Here is a 26,703-nt window from a genome sequence, read left to right on the forward strand (position 1 = left end):
GTGTGGCAGGAGGGCACAGGGTCAAAGAAAAGATTGTGAGGGATACCAGGAAACCCAAGGATGCAAATCACTGCAAACCAGACAGTGAGGACACTGGACAGTGAATATTCAGAGGCCTTTGATAGAGAGCCCTCCACCCCCAGAGGGAGCAGTGAGGAAGCCCTTCCTCAGTGCTCCTTGAGTGAGTCAAAGCATTGCTTTTGAGGAGGATCCTTGACAGATGGGCAGTTTCGCTGTCGGTGGAGATATGGCATGGAGGAAAGTGGAGTAGAGTCGCCAAGCATGACCTGTTGGGAGGGACAGCAAATACCTGTTTTGGCCTTTTTTCAAGGTGGATCACAGAACATAAGGAAATAAGGAGGAGCATTGACTTGATGCTTTCAGAAACAGCACATTTTCAAACCCTTGCAGAAGAAAATAGCAAGTTCAATTTTATTGACGTCAAAAAATTCAAACAATAGCAAGAGACTATATATACCCATCACAGTGACATTTTTTTTTAATTAAAATACTTAGTGTTGGTGAGAGTGTAGGGAAATAGGCACTTTTATAAACTCATGACAGAAATGTAAATTAGAATGACCTTTATAGAAGACAGTTTGGCAGTAAATGCCTCAAAAATATGCATACCTATTACAGCTATTCAGCTTATAGGAAACTTATCCTATGAAGGCAAAAATATTCATCTGAAGATGGTCATGATAACATGATTTATCATAGTGAGTAATTCAGAGCATTTTATATATTCGGTAATGGTATGGAGGGTAAACAGCCTACAAAATAATATTCCAGCAGAAGAGAATACTTAATGAAATGGGAAAATGTCATATTCTATTACTATATTAAAAAACAAGTTGCAATAATAAGTTGACCCTTGTAGGGTCTCAGGACATGATATGTGATACTGGACATAGGATGTAGACACACTCCTAGACTCTGGAAGATTCTGTACAGTGGGGATGGAGATGAATTTCTGGAGGATTTATCCAGGACTGGAAGGGTGTATGACATGTTTTTGTCCAGAGAGGGAGCTCAGAAGAAGCACCTGTTTGTAAAAATGAATATGAAGATACAGGCATTTAAAAAGAGCTTGATCTGTAGGCAAAAAGTATTGTTGTATCTGAAAGAAAGTACAGATGATTTGAGTGATCTGTATGTGATCTTCACAAGTCTTCAATTTTCCACAATAAGGAAATGTATAAAACTCTTACAAAAAGAACACATAATTGAAAACAGCGCATGGATCTTGCAGAAATTGTTCTGTTTTCATGAATTCCATTTTCACTGTGACTCCCCCTTTTTTTTGAAGTTTCCCCCTTACTTCTGGCTAGCCCAGTAAATAAAAAGAAATGGACAGTAGCATGTCCGGGAAAAATAAACAACCACCTCTGCATATAGACTATGTATTTGAGAACTAATATATGAAAGACTTCTCTGATAAAGCAGATTTCACTGAAGCCTTGTAGAAAACTAATGAAGCGCAGAGTATTGCTTATTGGATTTACTTGGGTCCTGCTGACTTTTTGACTTAAGCTGTCAGTTTACTGTGTGTTTCTGGACATATCAGTGCTGGCTTTGTAAGGCTGAGTAAGAAAAGAGCTGAAAAATAATGAACCAAGATGGCAGCCTGGCCTGTACTATGGTCTGCTGATGGGTCAGACACTGATTCCCACGTGAGCCCCCTTTGCTCCTTCCTCCTGCCCTTAGCCATTCCCAGCGTTGCCGCCTTCCTCTTCTTCTTTTCCAACCAATCAGGCCTATTGAGTGTTGCCCCAGCTGCCTCTCTCCAGCCTGTTCTCCTGTCCTTGGCTCTAGGATGGCTGGCATCTCTTGTGACCAGAATGGATGTGGGCTCCTGCCCTAGAAGAGTGGGTTGGCAGAGTTGGTGAGGATGTAGAACCCATCCACATCCATCTTTGTCATTTAGGGCCACTTTAATATACTTGCAGTGGTCTGATAGTGAATCAGAGACTCAACTTGCTTACCTACATTTTTCTCTGGTCAGTTGTGCTAGGTGGATGGGGAGATTGGGTGTCCTTGAGGGTGTCTACCTTGAGACTTCCTAGCTGGGCCTCATTTATCTACTTCTGTATCAGAACATAACTCTCTAAGCAGGCATATTAGGGTAGAAATGCTGCCCATTATTTCAGTCTGCATCCATAAGGAAGAGAATTTGGGATCGTTATGAATTATAGTATCCTGTGGCTTAATTTCTTGGCTTAGAAGATACTATATCTAGATATGTACATCTACATTTATACATCAACATCTGTCTCTCTTTCTGTATCAAGCTTGGTCTTTGGAACATATATATTTGTGTGTGTGGTAGATTTTTTCTTTTCATTTTTTCCCCTGTGGTAGATTATTCTTCTCCCTCTTTCTGGAAAGTTTTCTTCGTCTGACACAATGTTCTAAGGCTAAGTCGATGTGTGTTTGCTTCAGAGAAGATTGGAGCATTTTCTCCCTCCAGTTCTTTGTTGTTTCTTTATAACTCTCATTTTCATTAAGAAATGAAAGAAATGGTCCCTTTGGTTATTTGTACAGGATCCTAAAACTAGAAGTCATATGTTGGGGGAAAAAAGCTTATTTCTCCAGGTAGAAACCAGTAGTTAACCTTATTTGCTTTGGTTTTTTGTAATACTACAGTTCCTTATCTGAAAAAGTCTATGTGTCAGTGAGTTAGCGTCCCCATCACAAAACTGGAATTGGGTCATAACACAAAGTATATGGATGAGTTTACCAACTTTGTCTTCCTTTGCCTGTGGGTCTCTCCCTGAGATGTAATCTTTACCTTAGATAACTACCCTTTAAGGTGCCTGCCTTTGTCAGCTAGCTAGCTTGTGGAAGTTTAAAATCACTCCAGCTTGTTGACAGACTTCAAACATTTTTGGCAGATACGACGACAGATTCAACATCTCTGTCCGCCATATAGTGGGTCTTGGGTGTTTAGAACTGCCACACGTACTCCCATCTCTCTCACTTCCTCACTCCCCATGCACTACACCACTTCTTCATTCCTTTCCCAACAGCAGTTGGGGAGAGGACACTTTCTTTAAGGTGATTCCTTTCTTTCACACAAAGAAGTCTAGCCTATGGACTCTGGGCCAAAACCATGACCAACAGCTCTGTCCAGCATATCCTTCTATCCTCCCCTTGAGATTTCACCTGAGAATCAAAGGGAAAGCTTTTCTGAACATCTGAACAGGTGAACTTATTAGGGCTGGTGCTCTCTTCCAGCCCACATCTCTGTCTTGGAATCACAGCAGTTTCAGTGTTAAATTGAATTAAGATAAATCTCAAATATGCAGTCAAGACTTAGATAAATACATACCTCTTTGGGTCTTCTGAAATGCATCTGACCAGAACTTCAGGCAGTGGAGCAGAAATGTGAGCTTGAGAAGAAAAGGTGGCAACATTGTGTAAGGCTTAGCTTCCATGCCTTTCTTAAAGGTCTAGATCACTGTTTTCTCTGTGTTCTGAATTCTAATAAGCAGTGAACCATATCATTTAATTCAGTGAATATTTACTGAGTATCTAGTATATGCAGGCACTCTGCTAAGTCGTGGATATTTGAGGATAAATAGATATGTCTCCAGCCCTACTGATAAGGATAAGAAGATAATTCATATACAGTGATTTCAGAGAGTGGTAAATTCTATAAAGAGTATAAAATGGAATCTTTTAATGCAGAAGCTCTGGTGTAGTAGCTAGTTAAGATTGTTCAGTGAAGGTGTTACCAAGAAGGTAAGGAGTAAGCTGAGATTAAATGCTAAGAAGATTCCCTGATAGGAAGTTACGTGTTGTAAGCACCTTAGAAGAGTGAGGATATGAACTCTGATGTGGAATTGTACAAAGAGTGGAGGAAAATGTGTCTGGAATATAGAGAACAAAATATGAAAGGTAGGGGTGAGTTCAGAAAAAAAGACAGCAATCATGCATATCCCTATAGGCCATGGGAAAAGACTTTGGATTTAATACCACCTACAGCATGAAGCCATTGATGATTTATACGCAGAGACAATATGGCCTGATTTAATGTTAAACATTAAAAGTATGATTGAATAAGGCACTCGGAATTGCCCTGTTATCATAAATAACTAGAAACTACGAGAGAAAAATGGACAGAGCCCATTTTAGACATTAGGAAACAAGCAGTATAGAGTTGTTTTTCCAGAGAAAAGGAAAAACAACGGTCTCCTTGGCTGTTTACCTGGAGAAAATTCCTGTGCTAAGGCACAGACAAGAGTAACTCAGGCAGAGTTCAACAATCTTAACAGAGTTAAGAAAACAGATCAGACTTTTTGGAGACTGAGCATGATCTTTGTGGGGCAGAATATACAGCATGAAACTAAGCTTTGGTCTGTGCATTGTGTTCTGGATACTTTCTCCCACTATCAGTTAGTATATTTTTTAAGTGAAACACTTTCAGATTGGAAAAAAAACTTTTTTTTTTAAGATTTATTTATTTGTAACTGGGTACAGACCAGAGGTGCAGGGGCAGTGAGAGGATTCACCAGAGACAGAATGTGGAGCAGAACAGGCTGACTGACAAAGTACACTGCTGAGGGGAGCAGCAGGCGGACCAGGAGAGATCTGCCATGCCATGTGGATCACCTTCACGGCAGGGGTGGATCGAACTCATGCTGAAGTGGCTTTAGCTTCTTAGTGCTGTGCTTCAACCCGCTGCACCACCAGGGAGGGCCTGGACAAGAACATTTTTGAGATAAAACAATGATCAGAAGAAATCTATAAAAACAATTAAGACTTCAGTAGATTTCAAAAGAGCCGTGTCTTAAAAGTGGGCTAGATTAGTACTAAAATAAAGGTTATTTGAGAGTGCCATGCAAGGATCAAAGGACAACTTCACCTGCAAGTGACTCCTTGCCAACCAAATATTTACTTTGGTAAAACAATTTTTAAAAGTTATACACACAGAGCAGAAAAGTATGAGCTATAAAGAGGTAGAAAAAGATACAGAAAAATAGAAAATATACAGAAATAACAAATATATACAAAGTACAAATAAAGGTTACTAAGGGTCTATTCTAAATCTGTTCAAGGATTTTACCAAAGTCATAAAATGATGGGGCACAAAAGGAAGATCATATATATTTTTAAAGATTTGTTTATTTATGCATACTGGAATATAGACCAGAGGTACGGTGGGTGGGGGTTAGGGATGAGTGAGAAGGTTCATCAGAGACAGAGTGGGGAGCAGGTCAGACAGATCTACTGAAATGCACTGCTGAGGGGAGCAGTGGGTGAGACAAGAGAGGTCTGTTGGGCCATGTGGGTCAGCTCCCTGGTTGGAGATCTTGCGCATGTTGCAGTGGCTGCTGGTAGCTTCATAGTGCTGTGCTTTAACCCCTTGTGCCACCAGGGGGGTCCCAAAAGGAAGATTTTTAAAAGAGATTCAGTGGGACTTAAGAAGACTGGGGAAAATTCTGAATATTTGAATAAAAAATAAACTGGATGAGAGTAACAGTAAATAATAGTAATAGAAGATAGTCAAAATAAAGCAGAGACAATCACAGAAATTCCAATTTTCCCCAGAGAGAAAAATGACGAGAAAAATATAAACAGTTTCAATGGGTGGTAGGATCACTCAGCCCAATTTGTGTGTAATTGGAGACACAGAAAAAAGAAGCAAAGGAAAAATATGTAAAGAATTAATGCCTAAAATAGATTCCCACATATGATTAAAAGAATATGAATTATTTGCTGAGAACAGTTTATGCAAGTTATAAATCCACAGGTTGAAGTAGTTCAGTAAGCCAAACAGAACAAGACATGAAGAAAACCATAGTAAGGCACATTATGGACCCTCCCTGATGGCGCAGCGGGTTAAAGCACAGCACTAAGAAGCTAAAGCTACTTCAGCATGAGGTCCATCCCCACCTGGAGGTGACCCACATGGCACGGCAAACCTCTCCTGACATGCCTGCTGCTCCCCTCAGCAGTGTACTTCACTGATCTTCCTGTTCTACTCCTGACTCTCTCTGGTGAATCCTCGCACTGCCCCTGTACCTCTGGCTTGTACCCCAGTTCTGTATGCACAAATAAGTAAATCTTTAAAAAAGAGAGATAAAAAGGCACATCAGAGGAACAAAGACATGAATGACAACAGATCTCTCATCAGCTAGCACATAATTTGGGGGAAATGGACCAATATATTTAAATTACAGAAGAGAGAAACCTCAAGTAAGAATTCCATATTCAGCAAAAGTATCTTAAAGATGTGAAAATAAAATAATGACTTTCATAGGAACAAGAGATTAAGCAACCAGTGATACATTTAAGAAATATTAAAAGAATCCTTTTTTCAGATAAAAGGAAAATGTTACCATATGGAATTTTGGAAACCACCTCCCCTGCCCCCTGAAAGAATGAAATAAATAAGTGGGAATTTGTAGCAGTAAAAATACTTTGAAAGTTAATTGTCTAGAGCAAAAGTAATAATGTTTTTTGAGTTTATGATATATATTGAAATAGAAAGTGTGATGAAAATAATAAAACTGAGAATGGAGATAAGATGAAATTTACTGTTGTGTTTTATACTACCTGTGCAGTGGTATTACCTTATATGAAGAAAGAGTAAAATAATTTAAAGTGTATATTGTAAAAAAAAAAAAAACCCACAAGAACAATGACTAAGATTCCAGCCAATGAGCTAGAGATGGAGTAAATACTATAAAAAATAGTCAATACACTTTTATAAAACTATAAAAAATAGTCAATCCAAGAAAGACAAAAATCACAAAAAAGTGAACAAAGAATAGATGTAAAAGATAGAAAATAAATAGCAAAATGACCGATTTAGATCTAAACATATTGTTTGGTACCCAGACAATACCAAAGGTAAATGGTGCAAGTGTGTCATTGAAAGGCACACAGATTGGATCAAACAAGATTCACCTACATGCCATATGTAAGATCCCACTTTGAACATAGAGATATAAAAGGTAAAAGATGAGACTATATTTACTATACAAGTGCTAATCAGAAGAAATATGAATAGGTTATATTAGTATTAGACAAGAAGTTTTAGGACAAGGAATATTACTAGGTATGAAGAGAAGCATTTCATAGTGGAAAAAAAGGACCATTCTTTTTCAAAGATAAAACAATCTTAAATATGCATGCACTTAGAGATATATGAAGCAAACATTGATGGAAGAGAGAAATACATTTATAGTTACAGTTTTTAGCACTTTTCTTTCAGGCATTTATAAAGCGAGAATGCCAAGACATAATAAGGATTCAGGTGACCTGCAGAACATTGTCTGCTACCTTTCACAACTGGACTTTTGTAGAGTACTTCATTCAACAGCAGAGGAAAGTGCTTTCTTTTTAGTTCATATATAGTACTTACCAACAGACACATTATTCTGGGCCATGCAACAAGTCACAATAAATGTAAAATAATTGAAATCTTACAAAGTGTATTCTGTGACCAAATCAGAATTAAAAATAATTGTATTTGGAAAATACACACATTTGGGAAATTAAACTTGTAAATAATACATGAATTAAAAAAAATCACAAGTATAATCAGGAAATGGGTTAAAATACAGTGTTCTGAAAATAGTTCATCAAGTTGGTAATATTCTAAATACCCTAGAAATATTTAACACTATATCATGGAAGAAATTCCTCCCTTAAGTATTTAAGGAAAAAGAACAATATAAACTCAAAACTTATAGATGAGAGGAAATAATAAAGTATTTAGGCTTGAGCCAGGCACCTTAGACCATTTGGCCATCCTGACAAATGAGAGGGAACACAGAGTAAGAGGACCAGTCAGGGGGCCTCTCTGGTGGTGCAGGGGATAAAGCCTTAGCACTGTCAAGCTTTCACCAGCCACTGTGGCATGAGTTCGATCCCCAGCCATGGAGCCAACCCAGGAGACCTCTCCTGCCTTGCCTGCTCCCCTCAGTGGAGTTTTTCAGTAGATGGCCATGGAAAAATGGAGGAAAAAAATAAAATGAAACCCAGAGTTGGGTCTTTGAAAAGCTCAGTAAAGTAGCTAAGTCTCTAACAAGACAAAGGATTAAAATGATGAAATGACCAATATCAGACACAGAAGAAAGATACCACTATAGTTCCCACAGAATTCATACTAGAGGAATATTATGATGAACTTCATGCCTACAACTTAGGTAAATAGAAAAGTTCTTTGAAAGACAAAATAAATAAATAAATAAAATAGCAAAATTCATACAGTGAAACACACTGTATCTACAGGAGAAACAGAATCCCTATGTAACATCTTTTTCACATAGATGACATCTAGGTCCAGATGACTTGCTGTTGAATTCCACCAGGTATTTCAGGGAAGAATAAATAAATTCTACAAAAAATCTAGGAAATAGGGAAAGGAATATTTTAAAATTCATAGTGTTACCTTGGTGCTACACTAAGATATTGTAAGACTACTATGTGCTAACATTTCTCATGACTATAAAACTAAAAATATTGAGCACAATATTAATAAATAGGTATCTAGCAAGATAGTTAAAGGATAAAAATTACTGTTTTACCCGGTAATTTGTCATGGTGAAAATAAATCACAAAAGCATTAAAGTCATGAAATACAGAAAATGTAGCAGCATATCTAGAGCTCTGCACTGAAAACTGTGAAGAACTGACGTACAGCCAAAGGTATTTGGGAAAGATTCACCAGAGACAGAGTGGGGTTCAAAACAGGAGGCTCTACTGAGATATACTGCCAAGGGGAGCAGTGGGCAAGTCGGGGGAGGTCTGCTGCACCATGTGGGCCAGCTCCTTGGTCAGGGATCAAACTCAGACCATCGTGGTCATGGTGCTGAGACTTACACCTTAGGCCACCGGGGAGGACCCTGAAGATTTAAATAAATGGAAAGATACTGTTCTCATGAATCAAGAGTCAATATTTTAAAATTCTGTTCTTTTCCTTAATTTTAAATTCATCTGAATATTGGTCAGAATTCTAGGGAAGTTTTTTGGGTCTACATTGAAAGCTTTTTATTAACAAATGTATGGAAGGATCTAGAATAGCCAATAACATTTTGAAAAAACAAGATTGGAGGGATAGACTATGTGAGTCCATCATTTTGGTAGAATTCTCTGCTTTTTTTGGAAGGTGGGGGGAATTTCCTTGTGAAGCACCTATGTTAATCCTTCATGAGACTTTAGGCCTTGTCCTTTAGGAAATGCTTACAGTACAGAGCAGAGGAATAAGGCAACTTAACTTGTTTTGAATATGGTTCCCTCATTTCCATTTGGTTTGTGATTTATGTTAGCATCAGATCATATTTCATGTCTGGGATTGAGATTATTTATGTGTAGCTCCTTACTGCTTCCTCACCTCCTATTTTTATTCTGTATAATAGAGAAATTTAGTAATGTTTGTAAGCCTTAGAAAGTGCAAAGAAGGCTTAGGTCTGAGCACCATCACCACCACGGCCTAGTTCAATCCCTAGCCATTTAGATTTTGGTTATAGGTTTGGTTGGTAGAAGAAAAAAAACCTGACCTTCTTAAGCCCAGCACATTTATTGCCTGACCTTTTAAAGAAAAGGCTATTAAATTGGACCCTGACCCATGATCTGTGAGTTCTTTTCAGTGAGGAGGTGACTTGGGGTGGAGGACAGGAGTGGGAAACAGGAGCAGAAAGAAAGTGTAACAGAGGGCCCTCCCTGGTGGTGCAGCTCAGCACTAAGAAGCTAAAGCCACTTCAGCATGAGTTTGATCCCCGCCCCGGAGGTGACCCACATGGTACAACAGACCTCTCCTGACCCGCCTGCTGCTCCCCTCAGCAGTGTGCTTTGTCACTCTGCCTGTTCTGCCCCCCACTCTGTTTCTGGTGAATCCTCTCTCCACCCCTGGGCCTGCACCCCAGTTCTGTATGCATAAATAAATAAATCTTTTAAAAAAGAAAGTGTTACAGAAAAGTGGAGCAACAACAGGGACAGAGTTACAGAGACAAAAGAGTGGGGGTGTATTTTAGGAACATTAGGTAATCTTGGGGAAATGAGGCATATGGTGCATACTAGGAAGTCGACAGAGAATGAAAAAAGCAAAATTCCCAGGTTGGGTGGATGGAGAAACACCACACATGATCATTACCCCTTTTCTACTTTTTGGAAATTCAATCATTTCGATGCTCACAGGATGAGGGTCACAGGATGAATTTCCAAAAAGTAGAAAAGGGGTGATGATCAAATTTCTATTTATGAGTACTTTCCTTGGTAGAGCAATGTGGAGAGAGAATTTTTGTGGTCAAGCAGACCAGTTATCAGGCTGCAATAACTATCAGCCAGGTAGTAAAGGCACAGCAGTGGGGAGAAAAGAGAAAGAAGGGCTGCCTTGTAGGTAATTAAAAGCTAGAATGGATAGCCATTAGCGACCGTGTTCTCACTCTTCCCAGGCCATTTATTTAGTAATCCAATCACATGTGTCTGGTCTCCTGATGTAGGCCAGGCATTGTGTGGAACACTTGAGAAATAAGTAGAACATGGCTTCTTCCCATAAAAAGCTCAAAGTTAAGTAGGAACAATTGAACATTGAACAAATTTGAATGCAGTACAACGAGCACAATTGCAGAGGTAATTGATGTGTTGTTATAGAATAGAGGGGAAAAAGGCTTCTAAGATGCTCTATCAGATAAATTTAGTATTTTCACTAAATTTGTTGAATTGAGAAACCCAATAGTTGTTTAATAAATATCTTTTGAATAAATATTTGAGTTGTTTGAGTGGGTGGTGTAGGGGCCAGGGAATGGCAACCTCTTCCCTACTTTGTTGTGGGTGAAAGAAGGAATCTTTCTCACGGTTTTAAAGATGGAAGTGTCAAAATATTCAGGGTTGTGTCCCTAACTGGTTGCTAAAGGTGTCACTAGGTACTTGACTACAGAGTTTGCCTACTCTTTTTTCTTGGGGTTCACGTGGATTATATTGGGCTCTGTTTAACCTCTGAGAACGAATGAGCCAGAATGGGGTCAGAATAGTTCAATTCGGTCTCCTTTCCTTAACCCTTGGCTCTTAGTAAAGCCTTTTGGGAAAACATAGCTAATTTCTCCAGAGATAAGGGAGAGAATTTGTCCAACGTAGACTGTAGATAGAGGGAGAGCCTTGTCCACCCAGGGCCAAGAAGGTAATACCCCAAGGCAGGAAGTTTCTGATACTTGTCTGTTTCTGTTACTAGCAGAATCTCTATTTAAGTTTCAACTCCCTAAATTGAATTATGTTAAGGGAAATAGACCAAGTTTACAATCTCTTAATTGCAGCTATGAGATTCAACATATTCTTAAAAAACAAGGCATATTTTGTAGCTCATTTATTGTTAAAAACTGATCTAATATGAACTTATGCACAAAAAAAAAAAAAAAAGTGTGACCCAAAGTGAAATGAACTATCTATAACCTTAAAACAATTCATATATTTGTTTTTGGGAAGAGCATATATGTGTTTGATTATGAGGTCTTGTCCCAAATACCCCCCAACGTGGGGTGTTGGCTGATAGTCAGCAAATGAACCATTCTGTTACTTTTTGAAGGATGAACATTTCAAAATAATCAACCTCATCTCCTGTTTTAGATAAAGGGTTATGGATTTCTGTTTCCTTTCAGAAATGAGGAAAGGCTATTTGACAAGATGAGTTTTGAAGATACACAGAACCTTTTTTGGTTCTCCACTGGAATGGACATTATCCTCTGTGTTAGCTTGCTAGTTTCTGCTGTAACCAAAAGTACAGACTGGGTGACTTAAACAGGAGAAATTTATTTATGCAAGACCAGAAGCTTGAAGTCGAGCTCAAGGCATCGGCAGGTTCTTCTCTCCTGAGGTCTCTTTCCTTGCCTTGCAGATGGTGATGTCCTCAGTCTTTCCTGTTTGAGTATGTCTGTCTCTGGGTGTCCAAATCGTATAAAGACGCTGGTCAGGCTGGAATAAGTTTCCCTGAAGTGGTCTCATTTTAACTTAATCACGTTTGAAATACTGTCACATTCTGAGATACTGAGGGCTCAGGCATCAACAAAAGAGTTTTAGAGGGACACAGTTTAGTTCATAACACCCACACTCCTATAGGGTGTTTGGAAGCGTGTGAATGTATTTTTCAGAGATTGTGATGACTGTAGAGTGTTATTCTCACTTAATGGGCAGGGACCAAGGTGCTCAACAGCCTGTGGAATACGAGAGAGCCCCACACGGTGAAGAATTATCTGTCCAGAAGCTCAATAATTCTTTTGGTGTGAAGCACTGATGGAGGGCCAGAGCCAGGGCAAACCTGTCCCTGAAATAGGGTCTTCATGTTGCTTCTGTCTCTCTCCTTGTTTTCTTTTGTTATTGTTGCTATTGTTTTCTGTTTTCCTTTTTTAAATGAAGGTAACATCAGTTTACAGCACTTTATAGGCACACAGTTTCTCACCTCAGCAGCTCTGTCTTTCACAGCACACCCACCACCAAATGTCCAGTCAGTGCTTCTGCTGTTGATGAAAAGTTGAGACCTGGCAATTGCAGGGTAACGGATGTTCTCTTCAGACTACCTTCCACATTCCCCTCATTCTTCAGCTGGTTTTCTGCATTAGGACCCTTGGGCTTTGTGAAGCAGATAGAAGGAGCACATAGATTTAACTATGTAGAGCTTGGATTGGGGTTTTGGGTCCTGAGTCTCTAGGAATTATGAGAGATTTACATTTTCTATGTTTTCCCAACTCACTGGTGACTCTCAAATGGAAGTATCATCCCCTTTCTAAAATAAACCCTGTCTTGCCTCCAGGCTGACAGTGGTATGAGAAAAAATTGCATGCAAAGCTTACCACAAGTGCTCAAATAGCCAGGGCACAAATTAGTACCCAGAAATCTGCCTCTGGCGTGTGTGGGCCCTGCCATCTTCCTTGAGTGGCCTTGGGTTTTAGTATGTGCCCCTCTCTACCCCCACGGGGTCCCGGTCCTTCTCACCCTTTGGTAAAATAGAAGGGTGCAGGATTTTTCAGTTCCTTTCACATTTAGAACATTGAAATGCTTTCCAATATTAACCACACTCCTAGAGCCCTCGTAGGGTGTTAATTACATTATAAGCCAGTGCATCACTGCGATGTTACCAATAACAACAAAATGAACCTATTTTGTAGGCATCTACTGCCCAGCCAGTACTCCATTTATGTTTTTCTTGAGTCATGCTGAATTATTCAGTCCTCTTTTTACAATTTCAACATCCAGGAGAAACAAAAAGCTGTAACAATTGCCACTACAATACATAAATAAAAATGAATAATTCAGAGCTCCAGTTTTATCTTACTCCCCCTTGTCTGACTGACTGATCACGGCCTATTTCACTGTCCTCAGCGAGGCAGGCAGAGGAGAATTTTCAGGTGTGGAAATAAAGACAGCGCCTTTGAGTTGACTGTCCCGGAACCTCTTCTGAGCATCTGAGCCCCATGAGTGACTTCATCCTCTCTGCTCATGTTGGCTCTTCCTCCTCACTGGCTGAGGTTCAAAAAACATTCTCTGTCCAACCAGATGGTTAAAGCCTTCCTTGTCATGATCCTTCTCAACTGTAGCTCCAGGTCCCTTTCAGCTGGAAGGAGCATTGCTCTATGCAGGGTTGGGTGTCAGCATCCCAAGGTCAGCTACTGAGTGCAGAAGGAACGGGAAAGGCGAGTGGGCTTCTAAGGGTACATCAGCCTTTCTGATGTACCCTCTCACAGTCCCCAGCATCTACTGTCAAACAGGCTTCCTGAATTTTCACTTGCTCCAAGTTATCGGGCCTGGCTCAGAGAAAATGCGGGTGCAAAGCCAAATTCCAGAACAGCACCTGGATCACACCCACCGCTCCCGAGAAAGAGGACAAGGGACACAGTACTGCCTTCCTTCTGTTGGAATTTGCTCCCTAACTCCAGAAGGTCATTCCCAAACTTTGATTCTGAGTTCAAAATCATGATCAAGAAATGGAAACTGAGGGAAAAAAAAAATCCTACGAAGTCTCCAGGAACCACAGTGGTGAGGATTAAGGGAGAGCATGCAAATAGTTAAGTCCCTCATATCCATGTGCTGGCCTTCAGGCAGGGGTGAGCGAGTCCAGTGCATGGGATTACCAGTCTTATCTCTTTAAATTGCTAATATACTACCTGGCAAGATTTTCATTTTTGGATTTACAAGTTTAGGGTTTGGGACCTTTAGATTTTTAATTTTTTCTTCTTTATCTACCACCTCCCTTCCACCCCCAATAAAAGAGGAAGAAGCATCTGTTTCTATTTTTTTCCTCTTCTCAGAAGGACTAATTGATGTATATTAATATATACTGGCAAAAACCCACTTAAGGCCCCCCTTTCTCAACAAACCCTTTAATCATTTGTGAGGGGTTGGGGGCATGTGATACGGAGGTGGGTGTTGGAGCAAAAAGGGAAGGCAAGCTTCAGTTTCAGGGGCCTGGAGGCAGTCACAGTGTTTCCATGGCAGTGCTATGGAAACCAGAGTCTGCTGCTGACTTCTTCCCAGAGTCAAATTTCCATGCTTCATGTAGCCTGGGCTCCGAGAGCCTGCTGGCGTGATGTCCGAGCTGTGACTTCACCGCCATAGTGACCTGTGACTCTGGCCTCTCATCAGTAAGGGGACTGCACAAAAGTAGGAATCTCGTCCAGAGGACTGGTAGAAACTCTGACATCTGACATCTTCTGTACATTTCTCAGTAGGATGGAGAGGAAAAAATTGTTTTATGGTATATCATTTGTCATTTCCATATGCATGCACTTTTGGGGGGGGGCGCTTTCGCAGCTTTGTCAACTACCGTGGTATGAAAATGTCATCTCCTTCCATCTATTTCTTTTTCTTTTATCATAATTGGTTGGACTAAGAGTGCAAGATCTGGCCCTCCTATCTTTTACGCCCAACCAGATAGGCTGGTCTTATCCTTCCTGTGACTGGAACTCAAGAGGTGATTTCCACAAATGGGGCCAGATGAAGGACCATGGTGATTTCCCTTTCTCTGCAATCCCTCTCTAGTGGGTGCACTGTGGGAGGGAGTCTGTGGCATCATTTCACAAATGTTTCATGAACACACACATAAGTGTGTGTGTGTTGGGTCTCCTGACATCAAGTGTTGATTTACACTTGTATGTATCACTAACTTGTATTCTTTTTGTGAATAGGTTTTTGTGTAAGGAATGACCTCGAATGAAGCCAATGAATGAAAAAGTCTACAGACACATTTTGGATGAGATAGAACAATAAATGAATATTTTAACTTCCCTTTCCACTTCAAAGATATGCATAGTGGGATTTGATGAACACCAGTCAAGATTTTTATGAGTTATTTTGTTAGACTTCAGTAACTGGTGATTTTTTTTTAACTTTTCCACATCTCCTCTTACATTCCCCAAGGCCCATAGACTGTGAATACATCTTTTCTACACACTTCACATTTCTCTAGTATATACCCCCAAATCTCTCTTCTCTAATGACTCCATTTCTCTACTCAATAAACAACCCACCCTTAATTATTTTTAATCATTTTCTGCTTGAGGAATTGGTGAATCCCTGGATGCCCAGTGATCATTTTATTTTTTATGGTGTCAGAGATTCCTATTTATTTTTTGGTGTGTTGTCTGTTTCAAGTGGTGTCTAACATAGGATTCAGTTCTGAAACATTTCCTGTTTTTTTTTCATTCTGGGAAGTTTTGTTTCATTCACACCTTCTACATGGTTCCTATGTGCACAGCATTGTGCTTGGAAGTGGTTACACCAGAAAAGCTCCAGATGTGCCATGTGGAGTTGACCCAGATGGAATTGCTAATGTTCTCTTGCACTTGACCTGTACAAAGACAATTTGCTTTGACTTAAAGTTACAGTGAAAAGAATGACCTAGTAAAACAAAGTTGACATTTAAAGATAGATTTTTTTTAAAGATCCACAAAGGTGAAAGTTATGTGAAGAGTTGAAGAGAAACTTAAAAATTAGAATCCCAGCTCTCTCAAGTTTCTGCAGCCGACCATAGCGAGGTCACTAGCCACATATGGCACCTCCATTTCAGTTCTAGTTTGTTGAAATGAAATAAGACAATTCAGTTTCTTGGCAGTAAGAGCCACATTTAAGTGTCCAAGCCACCACATAGGGGAGCCCCAACACAGATGTTTCTGTCATGCCTGAAATTCTCCCGAAGAGTGCTGCAAAGCATTGGGGAACCTGATCATGGAAGACAAAATAGGTAATAAGATAAGGGAAACTTCCGTATGAATCTCTGTAATGGCAGAAACAAGGTTTAGTGACTTGGGGGGGGGGGCTCTCATTATTTGCTTATACTCATTTGTTGTCTTCTTGGGTAAAACCTTGTGGGATTTTTGTCACCGCTAGTGGCTCATGACTTTAATCACACAGCCTAGAGCTTCATGAAATAGACCCCACACAGAAGCTCCTTCCTTTTGTGGTTCTTCCTTTTGCTGGCCATCTCAGCCAACCCTAGTGACTGAATGTGACTTTGAGATCTGACTTGGATCCTGAGGAAGTCACTGAACAGGAAACACTCGTCTCCCTGCCTATACCTCTTTTGAAAGTCTTGTATGTTCAGCATTAAGCTCCTAAGTCCAGCACCTTCCAGTTAACCTGGAGGCCAAGGTGTTGGGTCTCAGCTCTACATCTCTGCCATTTTCTTCCTAATGACTTTGTGTCTGTGGTATTTGCTTTATTCAAAAGGAATGGTCTGGAGAATCCGGAAGTGGGGGCAGCTTCATCATTTATTTCCACCTCTGAGTCATTGCCTCCGTCAGCCCTTGGTACATGAGAACCCAAGTACACAGAAGCATAAGCTCTGTTAGTCTTGTGATTTTCAAATTTCCCCAAAGATGAGACTGTACTGCTTAATTAAAGAAAGGTGTGGAAAAAAGCAAAACATCTTGAGTAATTTCGTTACCTTGTTTTGTGAGATGGGGCACACAATATTGACTTGCCCATACTCTGAAGAAGGAATGCATTCAAATTCTTCACTTCCATTACATCTTATTGAACGATTTAGCACTTTGGAGTTAGGCAGACTAACACCGTATCTGTGTCGATATCCTGAAGACGACCCCTGGCAACTGCCTGTTTTTCTGACCTTCAGTTTCCCCAATATGTTACAGAACCTTGTCGAGAGATCACTCGACAAAATGGGAATATGTATAAAACACTGGTACACAGTAGGTAAACATTCATTTTAGTCGTTTTTACTGCTATTCTCTTGCTATGGCCACTGCTTTCTGCTACCACCGAACTTTCCACCTCCACCCTCATTCCAACTCCTAGTACCCAGAACCCCAGCCGTGTCGTAACTGTCGAGATCTACACCATCCCCACACGCCTCTTGGCCATCTAGTTCTCATTTTTACCCACTTTTATTCTTTCCTGATCTCATAATTCTGATATGCAGTATTCAGATGGCTGACTCTTTAAATAACTTTATTGCTCGGTCTTTACTTTTCTTGATTTCCAAGTTTACGTAAAATTTCCCCAAACTTCTCAAATGCTTACCTCCATGTACTTTACATCCCACTTCACCCTGCTTTATGAAATGCCTTTACTGATCACTGCAGCAGTCACTTTAAGGGCAAGTTCATTATTTTTCCATTCCCAATGCAAATGGCCTCATGCTTTTAAATGTCATGCGTCTATGACGGACACACCGATCAATGTATCTATCTTACTATTAATTTTCTGAGTTTCTTCCGGGCTTCCATTTCTTTCAGATACTGTGATTTAATCTCTTGCAGCTGCCTCCTATTTAATAGAGTAAAACATTGAGTTTTTTTTTATTTCATTTGCACTTCCTATTTGTTGGATTTTTTTATACCATCCTTCCTTTATTGAGTGCAAAATACTGTAGCAGAATTTTTCTCATGGAAAATATTCAAAGTTGAAATAGATTTAGCAGCAGATGAGAGGAGGAAGAATGAAAAAAAAAATGATATGTACAGATGAAAATAGAGATTGGAGAAAGAGAAAGTAGAAGGTAGTGAATATATAACAGGTGAATAAAATTCAGCCAAATGCTGATCCCAGGAGTTCTGATAGTCAACATTTTGCTAAGAATTTTGTTTCACATAGAAGAAAAGAATGCTAACATTTTCTTGCATTTTATTCTGTAGGGTATCTCTCTCGAAATGATACTATACAGTTTGGGGTATAGAAAATATTCACACAATTGATTTTTATGGTTGAATAGATGAATTTAACTGACAGACTTAATCTGTATATATTTTGAGAACCATAGGACATAACTTTCTTTAGTCTGTGAGACTTCTGTACCACAGTGGCCACAGATCATAGGGACTGTAAAAAAAGCTGTTGTCCCACTGTTTCAGGAAAGTGTCTCCACATCAAATTCTGCATGCAGTTTCAGGGGACTCGGGTTCCTTGAGGCCTATGCAGAAGGTCTAACACCCTGTTTCCCATTTATGTATTTCCCTTAAAGTCTTCCCTTTTCCTTATCTCTACTAGAAGATGACCTCTGTGCCCAATTCCAAAGCAAAAATCTTTGGCTCACTACCTATTTTCCACTGTCCAACTAGGTGAAACTTGTTTGCTACATCCTCAGCTTCATATGTTAAGCCCAGATTGTTTTGTTTTATAAAGCAAAATGCCTTGTAGGCTGGCATCATGATGCCAGCCTAGTCAGTATCCTTCTTGATGTCTTTGGTAGTCTTGCCCATATTTGTTCTTTACAAACGGGGGCCTGTTGTGAATGGGTGGGACCTATTATCTCTTGCAGAGTGGGAATGAATCACAAAACATGGAGAATTCAGTTGCCCCACTACCAACTGGATTAGGATTTGACATTCTCCCCATTTTCTCTTTCCCCAGTTATGCACACTCAGTGTCCATTTACTGAAGCTAGCTGTCTGTCATTGGCATATTACTGTAGCTGGCAATGGCCGATGTTATGGCTATCATTAAAGAGAAATTAATCTTGCTTTCGGACCTGATAAATTAACCCTATTCAGTGTGGCAGGTGGCTAGATTTGGTGGGTATTACTTCTTCTTTTTTATTTTTTTATGATTTATTTATTTATACATACAGAATTGGGGTACAGGCTAGGAGTGTGTGTGTGGGGGGGGGGTAAGAGACAGAGTGGTGACTAACCAGAGACAGAGTGGGGAGCAGAACAGGCAGATCTACTGAAATACACTGCTGAGGAGAATAGCAGGTAGGTCAGGAGAGGTCTGCCGCACCATGTGGGTCACCTCCCCAGTCAGGGATTGAACTTGTGCTGCAGTGGCTGCCATAGCTTCATAGTGCTGTGCTTTAAGCTGTTTCATGGTGGCCTTTCTTTAATCCAATCATATAATCCAGTCAAAATTTCCTACCCTGTGGTCAGCTATTATTCGTGGATAACTTTTCAGGTCTTGGGAAGAAGGAAAAGACATGTTTTCTGTGATCTTCACACACACAATGAATGACTAGTCAGCATTTGTGTATGTCAACAGAAGCAGAGAAGGAATATTATTTTTTATTCTTCTGATTTATATGGTGGTTTAGTGCAGTCAACATTTCTCAGTAAATACTGTGTGCTAGGGGTAAACTATTATGAAGGACACAAAATCTGCCTTTTGATTCTGTAGGACCGTGGGTTATAGGCACACAAAACTGACTGTTCAGTAGTCACAAGTGAAGGGAAGCAGGCCACTGGTAAAGTATATAGGCTTCACCCACCAGTGAGCTAATCCTTTAGAATGATTGTGTATTCTGTCAACTACATTTATGCAGCAAATATTTATTGATGCCCATGAAGGCTAGTCCAAGGGGCTCCCAAGGGGAGTCAGAAAACAGCTAACACAAAAACATATAATTGGTGGTAGAATTATGCATAATGAAGAAAGTAAGCCAAGGCACGGGGCTGAAGAATAATGGATGGGGTAGGAGGTCACCAGGAGCGGGTTTGGGTGGGGAAGGTATCTCACAAGAGAGGGTAGTTGAACAGGGGTCTGTGGAAAGGAGGGAGTGAGGAACTTCTCAGTGAAGAGAGCAGCAAATGGTGAAGCCCTAAATCTGATAATGAGTGTAGGGAGGATGCTGGATGGTATTCCAGGCATGCAGAGAGGGAATCGAAGAGTTCTTTGTTAACCAGAGATTACCCTCGATGAAGACTAGATGGTGGAAAAGGGGGCATAAGAGTGACTGGAGGCACAGCTTAGATAAGTGTGCTCATTCATACACTACACCTACAGTGCTCCACTACCTCCCAGCCTAGCCTTTGAGGCACTCATGCAGTGCTGGATCTTGCTCATTCTCCCTTTCTTTACCTTTTTACGCCCCTTTAAAGAAAACCTTCATGGTGACCAGCTATAGTGGCTAATTTTAGGATTCCAAGTAATATCAGTGGGCACTATTGTTCAGTTGCCTTCCCATATATCCAGACACTGAGCATGCATTCTCTCTCATGATCCTCACAAAACTCTGCAGCAAATTATTCTTATTTTCCCGACAAGGACACTAAATCTCAGAGAGGTAAGATGCTGCAGTTATGGTCATGCCCTAGCACATGACCGTGGCTGGGACTTGATCTTTCAGACCTTATGGGCTTCCCACCACACATACCATCTCTTGGAATTGAAGGCATGGTGAGCTTATGTAGGAAGTTTGGAAATTGGTTTTTTGGACAGTCATCAGTCAGGAGTTTCGACAGGACATGACTTTTTCCCTACGAGACCATTGGTAAAAAATCTGGTGACATTTTTGGTTGTTATAAGTCAGAGCAGAACAAGCCAGTGGCATCTTGTGGGTAGAAGCCAGAATACTGCAATATATCCTGTAATGCACAGGCTGACCCTCTGTAAAGAATCATCTAGACCAAATATCAAGAGTTCAGAAGTCCTGTTTCAGAGATATTTTTCTGTATTTCTAACTCTCCATAACTTTAATTCATACTGGTGAGATCAGTCACCACTCTGGTTATATGACTTTGCAATTATTTTAAGAAGTTAGGATCCAACTGAAGAAGAAAGAGTTCTGATGCCAAGCTGGCTTTGTTGGCAGGGATTGATTGTTATCTCCTGGTGCCATTGTAGTTATTGGTTGGTGGCTGCTTGGGCTCGATTCTGGGGCTCAGGAGCCCTTTGGGCATTCTCCATCATTACAGCAAAGTCCTAGGGCTCCTGCATTGTTCCATGCGGGGCTATTCTACTGTGGTTTAGCTCAAGCTCTCAGAACTAAGAAAAGTCCCTTTTCCGGAAAGCTGTGTGATGTGGGAGTAACTCCCTCCTGCTTCGCAATTCAAAGTGAGCCCAGTAGCTTGGAGATTTCCAACATGGTCTAGTAAGCAAATTACCCTCTACCAGACAGTCCCACTTCAAAGTTTAAACATGCTGATACATTCTGACGAGAGAGGGAAAAATGAGCCTCCTCCCTACCCAGCTCCACTCTCCCAAGAAAAGTGCACACACAGTCTTTCTGGCTTCCTTAATCTAGGCACTGACATAATCCAGAGCAGCTACAGTGGGTGGCCCTCGGTGCGTAGTGGGCCCCACACATTTAACTGTAAAGTTACAGTGTGTGAGTCATTCAGCATCACCAGAATTGTCTGTAAGTCGAGAGGCTCATTCTGTGACTTGGTGGATAAAAGATTTTGTGTGTCTTTCTGCTTCTTCAGCACCTCAGCAGAGGAGCTGTGCACAGGGGGTTCAGCTGACCTGACCGGGGCCCTGGCTCGCTCCATGACTGCCTTTGTTTGGAAGAACATGGACATGGGTGTGGAAGCAGGATGGGGACCCCCAACTTGGTGCCCACCTTGTGGAAGCTTCTTGTCATCTTGACTTTGCCTCCAACTTGCTTGACTTAAAATAAATAAATAAATAAATAAATGCTTTCTGCTTAATAAATGTCTGCTGTAATATTCCGAAACAAGGAGGCTAATCAAAGGCCCCGTTCTGTAGAACAGGGATACTAAATGACAAGATTAATTTCCGTAATCAAGCAGCTTAATTTGGACACTTTCCCCCTCTCCGTTGCTGATTGAAATTGAGGCACATTTTGCTGTGGCGAGAGTATCCTGGCTAGGAACACTCACTTTCAGGGACTGCAGGAGTGGGAGACAGGGAGTCTGTGGTCAGCCAAGAGGGAAGGCGAGAGGGGCGAGAGGAGCAGGGCATAACTGGTGTGAAGCATGCCGGGCACCTGTCCACACAGCTGTCCTCCCAACCTGATGTTTGCAATGGGAGAGAACTTGGGAGCCCTGCAAACCAAGTCATAGCATTTTGGGTCACAAGGACATCCCAGGAATCTTCTAGAACACCTGTCTGCTTTTCCAAATCAGCTCCGAAACATGGAGGAACTTGAGCCCTGTTTATTAATACTGAATGAAATTTCAGGACAGGGAAGTCAAGTAGCTTAAGCAATCTCCTGGGGTTTACAGGAAAATGAAAGACTGCAGGGTGGTGCTAGACCTGGCATTTGTATAAAAAGTTCTGTAACTCATAAGACACTTTCTGTCCATTAAGTGGCTGGTGACATTCCTCCAGTGAGAGTTTAAACTGAATGTGTTGAGACCTGTAACAGCATAATTGGTAACCTACATGCTTATTGTTTCTTAGATAAGCAAACACCCCGCAGGGGGGGTTCAAGTGTCTCCCTTTCTCTTGTGGTTAGATAGCATTGAAAGTTATTACTTCCAAGGAAGAGAAAAATCCCACTTTAAATTTTTGACCTTCAGAGTTTTCTTGATCTAACCCTCTTTTGGTCATGGGGTGATTTTGTTTAATATAATTTATGTATTTATATATATATTTTTTATTATTGTTTATTTTTGTACAATGCAGGAGTTCTCCTTTCAGGTGTAATCTCAGTAAAATTCCCACCACCAGTTCACTGGTGCACCATCACCTTATACTCTTCCCTCTCCTGTTTTGATCCCTGTCCTTCCCCCTCACTTGTAGAATGTTTCTGATTTATAGCTACCTGTGGATTATTTTTAATGTGTTCTTACTGTTTTTTTTTTTTTCCTGGTCCCTTATTTGGTTCCCCTATATTCTTCTTATAAGTGAAACCATCAATTTTTTCCCTTCTGATTTATTTCACTGATCATAATCCCTTCTAGCTCCACCCATGTTGTTACAAATGGTATGAGTTTATCTTTTTGATTGCTGAATAGTATTCCCTTGTGTGTAGATATACACTACATCTATTTTTGGCATTTGGGTTGCTTCTATATCTTACCTATTCTAAATAGTGCTGTGATAAACATGGGGTTATGAGGTGATTTTATGACAACCTGTGAACCCAGGCATGGTGAGCTGTGTGTGAGAAACCAAGAGGTGGGATACAGCTCTGGCATTGCCTGTCACCCTCGATAGCTCATTGCACCTTTCTGGGCTTCATCTTCTTGTAAAATGGGGAAGGCAGTACTGATCTGCCCAACACAAGGACAACTAATAAATGATGGTGAAGCTCTTTCTAAGATAACATGCTAAATAAAAATAAGAGATAAAATAAGTTGACTCTTAAATAAAATATATATAGGGAGAGTTAAATACAGGTGAGATCAGACTGAAATTAATAGCAACAGGACTGTGTGTGTGTTTAGAGATGAGAGGGGGGAAGTCTGGTGCTCAGGATCTCGCTGGATGCAGGGTGAGGGAGGTACTCATGAACTGAGACAGTTCTGGTTACATGACCCCAGCTCTCGGAACCGAGATCTGGGTGAAACACTGCTGGCTCCAACTGTTCATTCATCTAAAATGTGCATTTTGGAAATTATGGACAAGACATTATTGCTTTAAGACAATTTTGTAGGCCTCACGGAGGAGATAAGACATAGCCAAGTGTATATAATATAAATCTCTATGAGAAACCCTGCAGGAGCTGTAAAACTAAGTGTTATATATGAAGTCAGAGGGAAGTTTTAATTAGTGTGAGCAGAGAAAGCATCTGAAGGAGGGGGGGTTTGAGTTCCATGGGTTTCCATGGGGAAGGCAAAGGCAAAGTGGAGGATGGCAAGGCCGTGCGACCAGTACCACCCATGGGTACTGGTCCAGACTGAGCTTCGGTGTCTGGCTTTTGGATTGTGAGGAAGGGGCGCAGTGAAAGAACTAACATACAGGTGGGGGTGGATTGTGGAGAACCCCACATGATCATCGAGGGCCAAAAAAGATATGAGAGGAAATAGGATTAACAACTGGAAACACTATACTGTGAGAAAAGCAGAGAGAAAATAATTTTAAGATTTATTTTAATTTTATACATACAAGAACTGGGGTGTAGGCCAGACATGGGGGCATGAAAGGATTCACCGGAGACAGAGTGGGGAGCAGAACAGGTGGGTTGACTGAAACACATTGCTGAGGGGAGCAGCTGGCGAGATAGGAGAGGTCTGCTGCGCCATGTGGGTCAGCTCCCTGCCGGGGATTGAATTTATGCCACAGTGGCTGCCTATAGCTTGGATAGCAGTGACTTTAGCTCCTGCACCACCAGGGAGAGGCCCCCAAAAGAAATTTAATAAGATGTCAGTAATGCACAGTGCAGGGTGGGTGAGATGAGCCACAGAGGATGAATGCAGTCTTGAAAAGATTTCTTATCTAAATATAATCTCTCTCAAACAAAAAGAAATCTGTAGCAACCCTGAGATTAACAGTGAGATCAGAGAGAAGAGGCAAAGGTTTGACAGGTTCACACTTGACCACCCGAAATGCATATTTCTGCAAAAGGAAATAATGTGGCAGGTTGAAAGAAAGATGAAAATGGGTAAATAATGAATAAAGCACTTACAGAATTGACAAGTCACACTGAGCACAATGTAATTCCATATATTGTACTTTACAAAAAGGCTGTAGAGCATAAAATGACTGTTTGGGACAAGCTTTACTGCTGCTTCACAGGCGAAAAGACAAATAGCCAGTGGGGTCTACTTGCTGCTTCAGGCTGAGCTTGTGGGTGACCCTGTGTGAAAGAGTCTTCCTTTTCTGATCCTGCCCACGGTCCTCACCCTTCCCCACTCATGCCAGACCTTAGGGTTCCTTGCATGCACTCAGATATAAAGTGAAAGAAGTCTTTTAAGAATATTTTTGTGCTTATTCTCAATATTCTCCACCCCTAATTTATTTATTTTAGTTTCTGCACTGGTTTAAAATTGTTTTGGTTTGGGCCCTCCCTGGTGGCGCAGCGGGTTAAAGCGCAGCACTGAGAAGCGAAAGCCACTTCCGCATGAGTTCGATTCCCGCCTGCCCTGGAGTTGACCACCTGGCACGGCAGACCTCTCCTGACCTGCCCGTGGCTCCCCTCAGCAGTGTACTTGTCAGTCAGACTGTTCTGCTCCCCACTCTGTCTCTGTTGAAGCCTCTCACCGCCCCTGAGCCTCTGGCCTGTACCCCAGCTCTCTATGCACAAATAAATCTTTTAAAAAAATTGTTTTGGTTTGGTTTAGATGAAAAACTTTAGAACATCAAAATAAAATCAGTGAAAAAAGTTGAGGAAGTCCATAGAGAGGGAAGCAGGGTTCTGGAACACACTTTCTAATCTCAATCCTGCTGGATGCCTGCGGACTCCACTCGGCAAGAGATGTAATCTCTGTGGTCCACGGCAAGGCTGTGAAATTAGAGATGGTGTGGGCACAGATCCCAGCCCTGTGTTTGGTGCTTGATGCACACACTTCATGTTGATCTAAAGTTAAGTATAACTTTAATTATTTTTTCTTATTACTAAAGCAATACATGCACAACAGAGAAAATATTAGAAGAGAAAGGGAAAACTAAAGCAGCTGCCATCTCTCCAGATACAGCATCTCTCCAGAAACATCTCTGTGTGTGTTACGTAAAGGGAAGAAGAGGTCATATTACGCGTGTTGTTTTGCAGCTCACCACTTCTGTCCACCATAGTCAATGGTCTTTTTATTCCTATCAGAAATATTCTTCTATGTCATTTCTACAGACTGCATAAAATTAATGCTGCAGTTGAACCAATTGCTTATGGTTTAGCATCTTTCATTACTTTCAAATTGAGGGATTTTACTAATATTATAACAACAGTTGCTAGCAAACCTGGTCTTTATTTAAATGTCTCCTTAGTAAAAAGTTGCAGAACTGATTTTGCTTGGTCTAAAAAAATATGTGTGTGTGTGTGTGTATACCTGTATGTGCTTTTATACACACACACACACACACAGAGATATTTTACACACACATATATAATTGTGTGGATATATAATATTAAAATATCTCCAGCAATTTTAAATTAGCATTTGTGCCTGGTAGTGGTATATAAGTGTATCCATTTCCCCCACTTTTGCAATGAAGAAAACAATCTTTGCATATTGAAGAAGGTAAAAGTTTACTGCTTAAATTTCTATTTAGTTGATTTATTAGTGAGTTGGCACTTTTAAAATATACTGATTGGGGGTTTGTGCCCTGTGGGGCACCGCATGAAAGCACCGCATTGTGAAGCTCTCCAAAGCCACTGCAGCATGACTTCTATTCCTGCCCAGGAAGCTGACCCCCATGGCTCAGCAGACCTCTCCTGACTGCCCACTGCTCCCCTCAGCAGTGTATTTCAGTAGATCTGCCTGTTATGCTTCCTACTCTGTCTCTGGTGAATCCTCTCACCCACCACACCTCTGGCCTGTACCCCAGTTCTGTAAACATAAATAAATCTTTAAAAAATATATATACTGATTGGCCACATGATTCTTATTTTACTTTGAGAATTGTCTGTTTTTCTGATAGAGACTTTGAAGTGGCAGCTGATTTTTTCTTTTGTGGCTTCACGACTTCACT

The 26,703-nt window shown here is 40.8% G+C and overlaps 1 protein-coding gene across 1 annotated transcript in view; it reads left to right on the forward strand.

Moving 5' to 3' along the window:
• Nucleotides 1–26,703, forward strand: part of GRIN2B (glutamate receptor, ionotropic, N-methyl D-aspartate 2B) — a 410,955-nt gene that overhangs the window by 147,744 nt on the left and 236,508 nt on the right. The window lies entirely within an intron of this gene.

Source organism: Condylura cristata, unplaced genomic scaffold (genome assembly GCF_000260355.1).
Source record: "Condylura cristata isolate star-nosed mole 26May11 unplaced genomic scaffold, ConCri1.0 scaffold00036, whole genome shotgun sequence".
Taxonomy (NCBI): domain Eukaryota; kingdom Metazoa; phylum Chordata; class Mammalia; order Eulipotyphla; family Talpidae; genus Condylura; species Condylura cristata.